Here is a 12,344-nt window from a genome sequence, read left to right as displayed (position 1 = left end):
GTGCTTCACTATGTGGTGGATCTGGGGTTCAAGTCCTTCTTGTGGTGCATGGTGGTGCCATTCCTGTCCTTGGGTTTTCCTCCCCCCCAGATGCAGAGGAAGGACCTGGCACCCACCTCTCTTCCTCCCTTGATTTGGCTCGAAAAACCAAGCAGGTGGTCGCCCAGGTCTGGTTTGACTCAGCACCCTGCATGCATGCATCACTATACTGAATAACTCATTAAGATTGAGTATTGCTGTCACTTAAATAGGTCTGTTGTGTTCTTTAACCAGAAAGAAACAAACCCCCTCTTAACTGTATTTTGTGGAAAATCATCACTAGCCAACTTACCGCATAAAAACTATACAAATTCCACATTTTCCAGCTCTGTTTTCTTTTGGAGAGCTGTCCTCATTAGTCTTTATGAGTAAATTAGATAATGACTGAAGGTTAGGTTGTCATTAACAATTAAGAAAATCATTGTAACCCATTAGTAATGAATCAAGTGTTTCCACACTGTTCTTCAGGGACTACTCACGATTGGACCAGTATTTTAAAGTGAAAATCATGGTAATCATTAGTAATAAGATAAGATAATACTTTATTGTCTGTTTGCACAGAAATTTGTCTTGCTTCACCAGCTCAGTAATCAATTTACCTCAGATATCACACAGAACAATAAAAAGCCATTACATAAATACAAATCCACAGAAACAGCATGAATAAATATGCATTTGCATTTAGTGCAGGTACATCAATCAAAATCCAAACAACTAATGGGGTGTATCTGCTTGTGTGTGTGCGCGCAAATATGCGTGCATAGGGTAGAGGGGGGGTTACCTCCTTGACCTGCTCTGTTGATTCAGTAATGTGATGGAATGAGGAATAAAAGAATGTTTGTACTTATTCCTCTTACAGTCTGGCACCCTAAAATGCCTCCCAGAGGGCAGAAGCTGAAACTCCTCATGTAGAACATGAGAATGGTCTGTACTGATCTTCTCAGCCAATTTGAGGGTATGCTTGGTGCAAGGAAAGAATTTACCAAAGAATGACCCACCATCTTTGAGCAAATGTTCAGCAGTCTTAAAATTCTGCTTTTCAGCTGAACTGAGAGGCCACAGAGCCAAACCGGGCTTCCGTTTAGCAGAATGCTGCAAATTTTAGAACAAAAGAATAAATAATCTCCTTGCTGACACCAAAACATCTGAGTCTCCTCAGAAAGCAGATTCTCTGTTGAACTTTATTACATATGTAATCCACATGATATGACGAAGATAGGGCATTATCCACATACACGCCCAGATATTTGAAAGTTGAGGACTGCTTTATAGGTTTGTTGTGAATGGTGACTGGGACTGGTGTGAACTGTGTGGATCCAAAAAAGGATTTCCTCTGTTTTGATGGGATTTAGAACAAGGGCGTTCTGGGTACACCATTGGACCACTGTGTTCACACTGTCAAAATAGGAGTCCGGCTTCTCCCCCTCGGTCATCAGTGCTACCAATGCTGTGTCATCAGAAAATTTGATGAGATAATGATTAGGTATACTGATAACACAATCATTGGTGTAAATAGTAAATAACAGTGGTGAACTGACACAACCTTGAGGAGAGCCAGTGCTTGTTACACGCAAGGGGGAGTATGTGTTATTAATTTTAACCAGCTGATGTCTGTTAGTGAGAAAAGAACTTTACCAATGAATGAGACATGAATTTATCCCCAACTGGTGTATTTTGGAGAGCAGCAAGTCTGGTTTGATTGTATTAAATGACAAAGAAAAATCGATAAACAATACTCCGGCATAGGGTTTGCTTTTTGGTGTATCCAAATGCTTTAAAACAAGATGCATGAGGGTGGCTACTGCATCTTTAGTGCTGTGCTCACGCTTGTAAGCAAACTGGTAAGGGTCTAATTTTCCCTGAATAGACAGAGAGCAAATGGGAGATGATTTTTTCCGGAGATTTCATCAGTACAGAAGTAAGAGCTACAGGTCGATAATCATTACACTCTTTAGGACATTTTTTCTTAGGAAGTTGTATGACATGGGAAGTTTTCCAGGTTGTGGGGATCGTGTATGTATCCAGCGATTGCTGGAAAATGGGCTGCCACACAGGGGCGAGCTCCTCCCTATAGTTCTTCAAAACAGAGGCACTGATGTTGTCAGGGCCGGTGGACTTATGTTCATTAAGATTTCTAAATGCGTTGGCCACTTGTCCTACTGAGATTTCCACTCTATCATCAGGCCTTATAAGTACTCATCAGCACATCACTGCAACTCTCTACAGTCCCAGAGGTCTTAAACCTGGTGAAAAAAGTATTCAGCTCTACAACAGAGGCCACCTCGTCATTTGTTACCAATGACTTCTGTTGTTTGCTGGGCATACCTGCCATGCTTTTCATGGTCTCATGCATTTTTCTGGGGTTATTAGCCTTAAAAGACTTCGAGATATCTCTTATGAATATCCTTTGCCTTCCTAATTTTATCTCTCACACCTCCTTGTCCCTCTTTTCCAGCTCCAGTTTGTCCTTATTTTTAAAGGCTATTTTCCTCTGATACATTATACATTTAACATCTTTAGTTATGTAGGATATGTTATTAGGGTACACCTTAATTGTTTATAGGAATAATAGACTCAACACAGAAATTAATGTAATCAGTTGTAACTGAGCATGCTGAGTCCAAAGTGCCCTCCCTCAGCAACTCCCAGTCAGTACAGTCAAAACAGGCTCCCAAAGCCTCTTTGCTGTCCTGCGTCCAGTGCCTTACCACCCTTTTCAAAGGTTTACTGCTTTTTAGTTTGGTCCGATAAGTTGGAATAAGATGCACCACATTATGATCAGAATTAGCTATTGGGGGTTTGCTTCTAGATTGGTAGGTATTACTCATGTTTATGTAACATTTGTCCAGTATGTTATCCTTCCTCGTTCCGCATGCTACAACCTGTTGAAATCCTGGCAAAGTTTTCTCCAGGTTGTAGGTGTTAAAATCACTAAGGACAATGGTGGGAGCATCAGGAAATTGTAGTTGTAAATTGCACATACTGTCCGCTATTGAAGCAGCAGCCCGATGGACTTTGCCGCTTGGTGGAACATAAACAACAAACAGCAGGATGCAACCAAATTCCCGAGGGAGGTAAAATGGTCTCAACCCAATACCCAGCAGTTCAAAGTCATTATTACATAATACCAGTTTAACAGAATATTGACGACACCACCGCTCATTTATGTACACAAATACCCCCCCTCCCCGGCTTTTTCCAGAATTTTCATTCCTGTATGCTCGTACAAGTGAAAAGCCGTTTATATCAAAAAGAGAGTCTGGGGCAGCCGCTTGCAGCCAAGTTTCAGTAAAACAGAGGAGGGCAGCTTCTCGAAATTCAAAAGCATACCTTGCATATGTCCTCATCTCTTCCATTTAATTCTGAATGGAGCGCAGGTTAGCCAGGATTATAGCAGGTAGTGCCGGTCTGGATTCCCGGGACCGGAGTCTCCTCCTGATCCCTCCCCGTCTGTCGCGCTTTCTCCTCCGGGCTGTTGATCTGCTGGGCTCGCCGCAACCGAAAGCCGTCGACCCGGTCGTTTCAGATCATTCGGAATGTTGTCCAGTAGCCTGGATGCTGCTTGGTCTATCAGTCCTATTGGGATCCGGAGAGCCAGGAGTGTGTTTCAACTATAACTAATCGCCCTACGCCGGCGCTCCATATTGGCAACGTCGCACACGACCGGCATTTACACAAACAAACATAATGATAATCCGAAGAGTAGTATAACTATCACAAAACAAAGGAATAAAGGACACACCAGATTGCTAATAGAGCAGGTAAGCAAGTCGCCAGCTGAGCAGTGTCATGTTGAGCAGCTGAGCAGACCTAATTACTTAGGTCTTATCACATCAGCATGGTCTGGAACACACACACACACACATTTTCAGAACCGCTTGTCCCTTACGGGGTCACGGGGAACCGGAGCCTACCCGGCAACACAGGGCGTAAGGCCGGAAGGGGAAGGGGACACACCCAGGACGGGACGCCAGTCCGCCGCAAGGCACCCCAAGCGGGACTTGAACCCCAGACCCACCGGAGAGCAGGACTGCGGTCCAACCCACTGCACCACTGCACCACCGCTGGTCTGGAACAATATTGTAAATATTTGAAAAACCTGAGAAAACAATGTAATGAATGATTTTCTCAAGCAGCAGTGTAAAGAGCACAGTACACTATTAATAGTAGAACAGTAACATTAATAACTCAAGTGTTTCAATATTTTATTAGTTTCATTTAATTACACTTTTTCACATGAACTTAAATTGAATGTTGTAATGCTTAAATCTCACACACACACACACATTGTCGGAACCGCTTGTCCCATACGGGGTCGCAGGGAACCGGAGCCTACCCGGCAACACAGGGCGTAAGGCCGGAGGGGGAGGGGACACACCCAGGACGGGACGCCAGTCCATCGCAAGGCACCCCAAGCGGGACTCGAACCCCAGACCCACTGGAGAGCAGGATTGCGGTCCAACCCACTGCGCCACTGCACCACCGCGCCCCCCTACTGCTTAAATCACATTATACATTATAATGCCCATTTCTTCTACATTCTGTATTGCTGTTTAATGTGGGTGTTAATCCTCCGTCCAATCAACGTGAGCGGTGCGATGGAGAAGCACGTCACGTGCTGATGCTCTGTTTGCATGCAGATGCAAAGCTGGGTCCTCTGGTATGTAGTGGTGTCGAGTCCCAAGCACCTCCACTGCACCAGCTGATGTGGCAGCTTAGAATCCTCCAAACGAGCACATCTAATAGCGAATTAAACTGGCCACAGTCCACTGCGTGGTTATAGTGCTCCGTAGTTTAGTACAATTACTGAGTGAAGACAGCAACAAACACAGCTCACTCTCCTGTTCCAGAATCAGTAAGAAATATATCCTTCAGTAACCATGGATTTATATTTCTTTGAAGTGTGTCAGTGATGTAGGGGGGTGCGGTGGCGCAGTGGGTTGGACCGCAGTCCTGCTGTCCAGTGGGTCTGGGGTTCCAGTCCCGCTTGGGGTGCCTTGCGGCGGACTGGCGTCCCGTCCTGGGTGTGTCCCCTTCCCCCTCCGGCCTTACGCCCTGTGTTGCCGGGTAGGCTCCGGTTCCCCGTGACCCCGTAAGGGACAAGCGGTTCTGAAAATGTGTGTGTGTGTGTGTGTGTGTGTGTGTGTGTGTCAGTGATGGGGGGATGTTCAGTACTTCTGATCTGGAGGACATTGATTCAGTGCAAAAAAGAAGTACACTGCAGTCATCGCTGCTAAGGCACCAGCCTATACAGGTAACACATCAAATCATTCGGAAGGGTTTAAATGTAATTTCATTTAAGTGAAGTATGTTGTCACGACCCACATGGACTATACTGCTAGTGTCCTTACCTGGCCCAGCACATCCTTTACATAGGGATAGTACAGTGCTGTACCTGAGGAAGGGCAGTACACCAATGCTTCGTCCTGATCATATGAGTGAGGCAGAGCGTCCAGAGCATCCAGAGCAAGGAGTCGAAAAGCGGTAACCGAGATGGCATCTTTCAAAAAAATGGAGTCCCTCTTCGACGTAAGTTCCATCCTGAATTTATCGTCTGATGGCACACCTGTGTGTTGTGTATCATGTAATATGTATTGCTTAGTTGCACCTGCTGACTTTGTTGAACATTTCATTTGCTCGAAATGCATGACAAATAATGACTTGGTGCAGAAGGTCTGCGATTTAGTAGAGTGCATTAAGAATTTGATTTCTATCTGAGAAACGGAGATTCGGTTGGACTTGGTGTATCCTGATGCCTCCATAGTGTGGAACTTGGCATCGACACTTACAGGCCCCAGTACAGCTGATGAGAAGCCAGGTACCCTGGAGCGCTCTCACGGAGACTGGGTTACTCTTTGGAGTAAGTCAAATACAGCGAAGCCTAAGGCACGGGTTCCTGGTTCGTCCAAACCCAAAATAGATATTCGGCTCTAAGCAGTTCACCTAATAATAATAATAAGAATAATAATAATGTGCTTATTTTGGGGGATTCAGCTATCTGAAATGTTAAAACTCGGGGGCCTGGGATGCGAATTGTCAAGGTGAAGTGTTTCCCATGCTCACGCGAGTCCGACATGGAGGTTCGTGTCAGTTCTCTGGCTGATAATGCCGTGTCGACTATGATGGTGCATGCTGGTGGTAATGATATTCGTTATCATCAGTCTGAGGTGTTAAAGAGCCACTTTATTTCTTTTGTAATAAGGCCAGAAGGAAATGTTATAATCTAATAGTGTATGGTCCTTTACCCAAACTCTTCATGGGGGACATAATGTACAGTAAACTGGTGTCCTTTAACAGGTGGTTGGAGACGTGGTGCCGCTCTAATCGTATATCATTTGTTAATAACTAGGATGATTTCTGGGAAAGGCCCAAGTTCTTCAGGTGTGATGGTGTACACCTCAACTGGAGGGGTTCGATTTTTCTGTCCTAGAACTTGGCCTGCAAGCTGCAGTACTGACTCAGCCTTTAGCAGCTCTGTGTATTGATGAGTCTGTTACTCGTTCTGGTACCAGTGGTCATTTCTCATGTGATGGGATTTCTTGTGCCTTGTCCAGTGTGTGCCTCAAAACTTTAAAAAAAAACATTAAGTGCTGCCAAAACATCAGAATCAGAACGAGCTTTATTGCCAAGTATGTTCGCACATACAAGGAATTTGTCTTGGTGACAGGAACTACCACAGCACAGACAGAATGACAGTGACAAGACAGGTGAGAAGATAGAGTATGTGAGCAAGGGACAAAAAATATTTAAAAATATGAAGTACCCAATATACAAAAATAGTCACTAGATACAAATGCAAGGGAGTGTGAGTAAGAGATATGTGATAAATAGTTATAAATATAAATATAAATAGCATTATGTATTGCACGGTTTACTCTCTAGGGGAGAGATTTAGGTGTTCATGAGGTAAATGGCCTGAGGAAAGAAACTTTTCTTATGCCTGGCTGTCCTGGTGCTCAGTGCTCTGTAGCGCCGGCCAGATGGCAAGGGTTCGAAGAGGAAGTGGCCTGGATGTGAGGGGTCTACAATGATTTTGCTAGCCCTTTTACTGACTCTGGACGAGTGCAGTTCTTGGAGAGCTGGGGGGGATGTGCCGATGATTCTTCCAGCAGTCCGAACTTTCTGCTGCAGTCTTCTGATGTCTGATTTCGGAGCTGAGCCGAACCAGACAGTTATAGAAGTGCAGAGGACAGACTCGACGACTGCAGAGTAGAATTGCATCAGTAGCTCCTGTGGCAGGTTGAACTTCCTCAGCTGGCGAAGGAAGTACAACCTCTGCTGGGCCTTCTTCACAATGGAGTCTATGTGGGGCTCCCACTTCAGGTCCTGTGAGATGGTGGTGCCCAGGAACCTGAATGACTCCACTGTTGCCACAGTGTTGTTCATGATGGTGAGTGGGGATAATGCTGAGGTGTTTCTCCTGAAGTCTACGATCATCTCCACTGTTTTGAGCGTGTTCAGCTCCAGGTTGTGATGACTGCACCAGACAGCCAGCTCTTGGACCTCCTGTCTGTAAGCAGACTTGTCGCCATTCCGGATGAGGCCGATGAGTGTGGTGTCGTCTGCAAACTTCAGGAGTTTGACAGAGGGGTCTTTAGCGGTGCAGTCGTTGGTGTACAGGGAGAAGAGCAGTGGGGAGAGAACACATCCCTGGGGGGCGCCAGTACTGATCGTGCGAGTATTGGATGAGAATTTTCCCAGCCTCACTATCTGCTGCCTGTCTGTCAGAAAGTTGGTGATCCACCGACAGATGGAGGCGGGCACAGAGAGTTGGGTTAATTTGGACAGGAGGAGGTGTGGGATGACAGTGTTGAAGGCTGAGCTGAAGTCCACGAACAGGATTCTCGCATAAGTCCCTGGTTTGTCCAGATGTTGTAGAATGTAGTGCAGTCCCATGTTGACTGCATCATCCACAGACCTGTTTGCTCGATAAGCAAACTGCAGGGGGTCCAGCAAGGGTCCAGTGATGTCCTTCAGGTAGTCCAAAACCAGTTTTTCAAGTGACTTCATGACCACAGAAGTTAAGGCGACAGGTCTGTAGTCATTAAGTCCTGTGATTTTGTGTTTCTTTGGAATGGGGATGATGGTGGAGCGTTTGAAGCAGGAAGGAACTTCGCACATCTCCAGTGATCTGTTGAAGATCTTTGTGAAGATAGGGGCCAGCTGGTCAGCACAGGTTTTTAGGCAGGCCGGTGAGACACCGTCTGGGCCTGGTGCTTTCCTTGTCTTCTGTTTGACAAAGACCCGACGCACCTCCTCTTCACAGATCAAAGGTGCAGGAGGGGGGAAGGTGGGGGTTACTGGAGGTGTTAATTGATTCGTGGAGAGAGGGTGTGAGACAGGGTTTATCAAACCTGCAATAAAACTCATTCAAATCGTCGGCTAGTTGTTGAGTTGACATGGTGCCGGGGGGTGGTGTCTTGTAATTTGTGATGTCTTTCAGGCCTTTCCACACTGATGCAGGATCGTTGGCTGAAAACTGTTTCTTCAGCTTTTCAGAGTAGTTTCTCTTAGCCACTCTGATCTCCTTTGCCAGTGTGTTTTTGGCCTGTTTATACAAGACTCCGTCCCCGTTCTTGTAGGCGTCTTCTTTGGCCTGACGAAGCTGTCTGAGTTTTGCAGTGAACCACGGTTTGTCATTGTTGTATGTTAAACGAGTCCTGGTAGGGATGCACATATCCTCGCAGAAACTGACATATGATGTTACAGAGTCTGTGAGCTCATCTAGATCGCTAGCAGCAGCCTCAAAAACACTCCAATCAGTGCACTCGAAGCAGGCTTGTAAGTCCTGCTCTGCTTCCTCAGTCCATCTTTTAACAGTCCTTATATTACAGGTTTAGCTGATTTCAGTTTCTGCCTGTAGGTCGGTATAAGATGAACCAGACAGTGATCAGAGAGCCCCAAAGCTGCCCGTGGAACAGAGTGATATGCATCCTTTACTGTGGTGTAGCAGTGGTCCAAAATATCACTGCCTCTGGTGGGACATGTAATATGCTGTCTGTATTTTGGCAGTTCACGATGGAGATTTGCTTTATTAAAGTCCCTGAGAATGATTATAACAGAGTCCGGGTGTTGTTGCTCTGTGTCAGTGATCTGGTCGCCAGCTGTTGCAGCGCTGCGTTCACGCACGCTTGCGGTGGAACGTAAACACTTACGAGGATGAACGAGGAAAACTCCCGCGGCGAGTAGAAAGGCTTGCAGTTGATGAAGAGCGCTTCTAGGTCGGGGCAGCACATCTTCTTCAACGCTGTTACATCTGTACACCACCTTTCGTTGATGTAGAAGCATGTCCTACCGCCACGTGATTTCCCCGCTGATTCCGCGTCGCGATCCGCTCTGAACAGCTGGAAGTCCGGCAGATGTAGCGCGCTGTCCGGGATGGCTTCATTCAGCCAGGTTTCCGTGAAACACAGAGCAGAGTTTAAGAAGTCCTTGTTTCTTTGGGACAGGAGGAAAAGTTCGTCCATTTTGTTGGGTAAGGAGCGGAGGTTCGCCAGATGGATACTAGGCAGCGCTGTTCTAAAGCCGCGCTTTCGGAGCTTGGCAAGCGCGCCGGCTCGTTTTCCACGCTTGCGCGTCTTGGAGCGCTTGAGCAGCGCCGCTGCACCTCCGACTACAATGTCCAGCAAAACGTCAGAAAAGTCGAAAACCGGTAAAATGTCGGGTGGTGTGTACTGCCGAATGTTCAGCAGTTCTTCCCTGGTAAAACTGATTGTCGGAGTATAACTAAAGACAGGGCAAACTAACAAAAACAGTAAAACAACTGTGGAGCTCCACACCGAGGCAGCCGTTCGCGGCGCCATCATGAAGCAGTTATCTACAAACTATTATAAGGGCACTGCATTTAACTAGACTTAGTGATAGGAACGCTTGCACCGGAAACCTAAAATACATTAAAACAAACATTCTCAACTTACCACCGAAGCCAAACTGTAATATTATATGCTGTCTGTTAAATATTCATTCAGTAACAAGTAAAACTGTTCTATTAAACAACTTAATACTAAATTACAAGTCCTATCTATTCTTTCTTACTGAAACCTGGCTCAGTCCGATATGATTCCACTAATAGAAGCCCCTTCAGACGGATATGATTATTTCCATAAATTTTGTTCTGTACGTCGTTGAGATGGAGTCAGTGTTCTTTTCAATAATAGATTACAAATAACACCGAGAAATCATGATAATTTTACCTTGTTTGAGGTTATACAACAAGATTTCAAGTCAAAACCCAATATTATTATATTACTTCTCTCTTGTCCACCTGCTCCTCTTTTCTTGAGGAATTCAGTAACTTTATAACTGATTTAGTCATTACACATGACAAAATAATGTTGATGGGTGATTTCAGTATTCATATAGATGTTGTAATATGTTGAATTAGAATATGTAAAATACGTAAGTAACGTGATTGCGTAGCAAGACGTATTAGTGATATATTCATGTAAGATGGCGAAATAAAGAAGCTACCTTAAGTCAGCCATGTGTGTTCTGCTCATTAAAATCATGTAAGATGGCGAAATAAAGAAGCTACCTTAAGTCAGCCACGTGTGTTCTGCTCATTAAAATCATGTAAGATGGCGAAATAAAGAAGCTACCTTAAGTCAGCCACGTGTGTTCTGCTCATTAAAATCATGTAAGATGGCGAAATAAAGAAGCTACCTTAAGTCAGCCACGTGTGTTCTGCTCATTAAAACCACAAACATTACAGACGTGTCATCGGATACTTTCGCTAATAGTTTTACGTCTCTCCTAAACTCCGTCGGTTTTGCTCAAGTTGTTAACGGTCCTACTAATTCCCCTAACCATATGCTTGATCTCATCATAACCTATGGCGTAGATGTTCATTATGTTAATATTATTCCTTTAAACGAGGCTATTATGATCATCCTTTGATTATGATTAACCTTTGATCTATACCTGCCGGTGTCATCTGACAATAGTAAAACTAAAATCGTGCAGCATATTGATGAAAATACTACTGCTAAAATTGTTGATCATATTAGAAGCTCAGATTTTGGAACGAGTGTAGATATGTTGATCAAATGGCTCTAGATTATAATTTGGTGGTAAAATTTGCCCTAGACTCTGCGGCTGGACCAAAAACTAAACTTATTCGAACTGTAAGAAACTCACCCTGGTTCAACAAATCAACTCGTGCAATAAAGTTAGAATGTCATACACACACACACACACACACATTTTCAGAACCGCTCGTCCCATACGGGGTCACGGGGAACCGGAGCCTACCCAGCAACACAGGGCGTAAGGCCAGAGGGGGAGGGGACACACCCAGGACGGGACGCCAGTCCGTCGCAAGGCACCCCAAGCGAGACTCGAACCCCAGACCCACCGGACAGCAGGACCGTGGTCCAACCCACTGCGCCACCGCACCCCCTTGCAGAATGTCATACATTAAAATGTAAATGGCGTTCAGCTAAACTAAACGTTTATTATGTAGCCTGGCCCGATTGTCTAAAAAAATACAAAAAGCACTTTTTCACTTGCTTAACTGGTAAACACAAAGATAAACCATGCAATTCTGCATTGCATCATACCATTACTAATGATGAATTTATGTCATTTTTCAGTGATAAATTAGAGAATATCTGCAAATCCGTAGTGCCCTCTAGCTCAGTTTTAGCTGGCATAAGCGCTTCTGACGATGATAATATTGTCCGCACCATCTAAGTAGCTTCGACGTAATTACTTGTTAAACACTGACTTACAAATCGTTACTTTCTAGAATGCCCAGGAGGGGTGGGCAACCACTGGCCCATGGACCCCCCAGAGGTTTTTTTTTCCTCCCTCAGCCTTCAGTTGGGAGTTTTTGTTCCTTTCCCCGGTGGCCAGTAGGTATACTTATAGCTCTATAATAAGTTATTCATTATGATAGCCATTAGTTGACTATCTTCTTTGTTTGTATCAATTTTTCTTGCTGTATCCTTGTGTTAAAGTTCTCTGTGTCACTGCTTGAGAAGAGCGCTCTATAAAAAATAAAAATAATAATAGTGTAGCCCCTACGCAACTTGTTCTCGCGTAGTTGGATGTTTGGGGCGGGATGTCCGGGGGAGAAGGGGGAGAAGACGGAGGAGGAAGAGGGTTGGAACACCACGTGGGGAGAAAGGGGAGTTGTTTTTTTTTGAGACCGGGCGAGGAGAACGAGCAGTTTTGGGTTCGTTCTCACTCAGGGGGGTTGTGAAAAAAACCGGCGCGAGCGACAACCAGCCCGCGGGGAGTCAGTTAGGTTTTTTTTGAGGAGTTTAAGGGATAGAGGGGGAACAGAGTACGTGTGGGAGACACCG

Source organism: Scleropages formosus, unplaced genomic scaffold (assembly GCF_900964775.1).
Source record: "Scleropages formosus unplaced genomic scaffold, fSclFor1.1, whole genome shotgun sequence".
Taxonomy (NCBI): domain Eukaryota; kingdom Metazoa; phylum Chordata; class Actinopteri; order Osteoglossiformes; family Osteoglossidae; genus Scleropages; species Scleropages formosus.
This window is presented reverse-complemented; position numbering follows the sequence as displayed.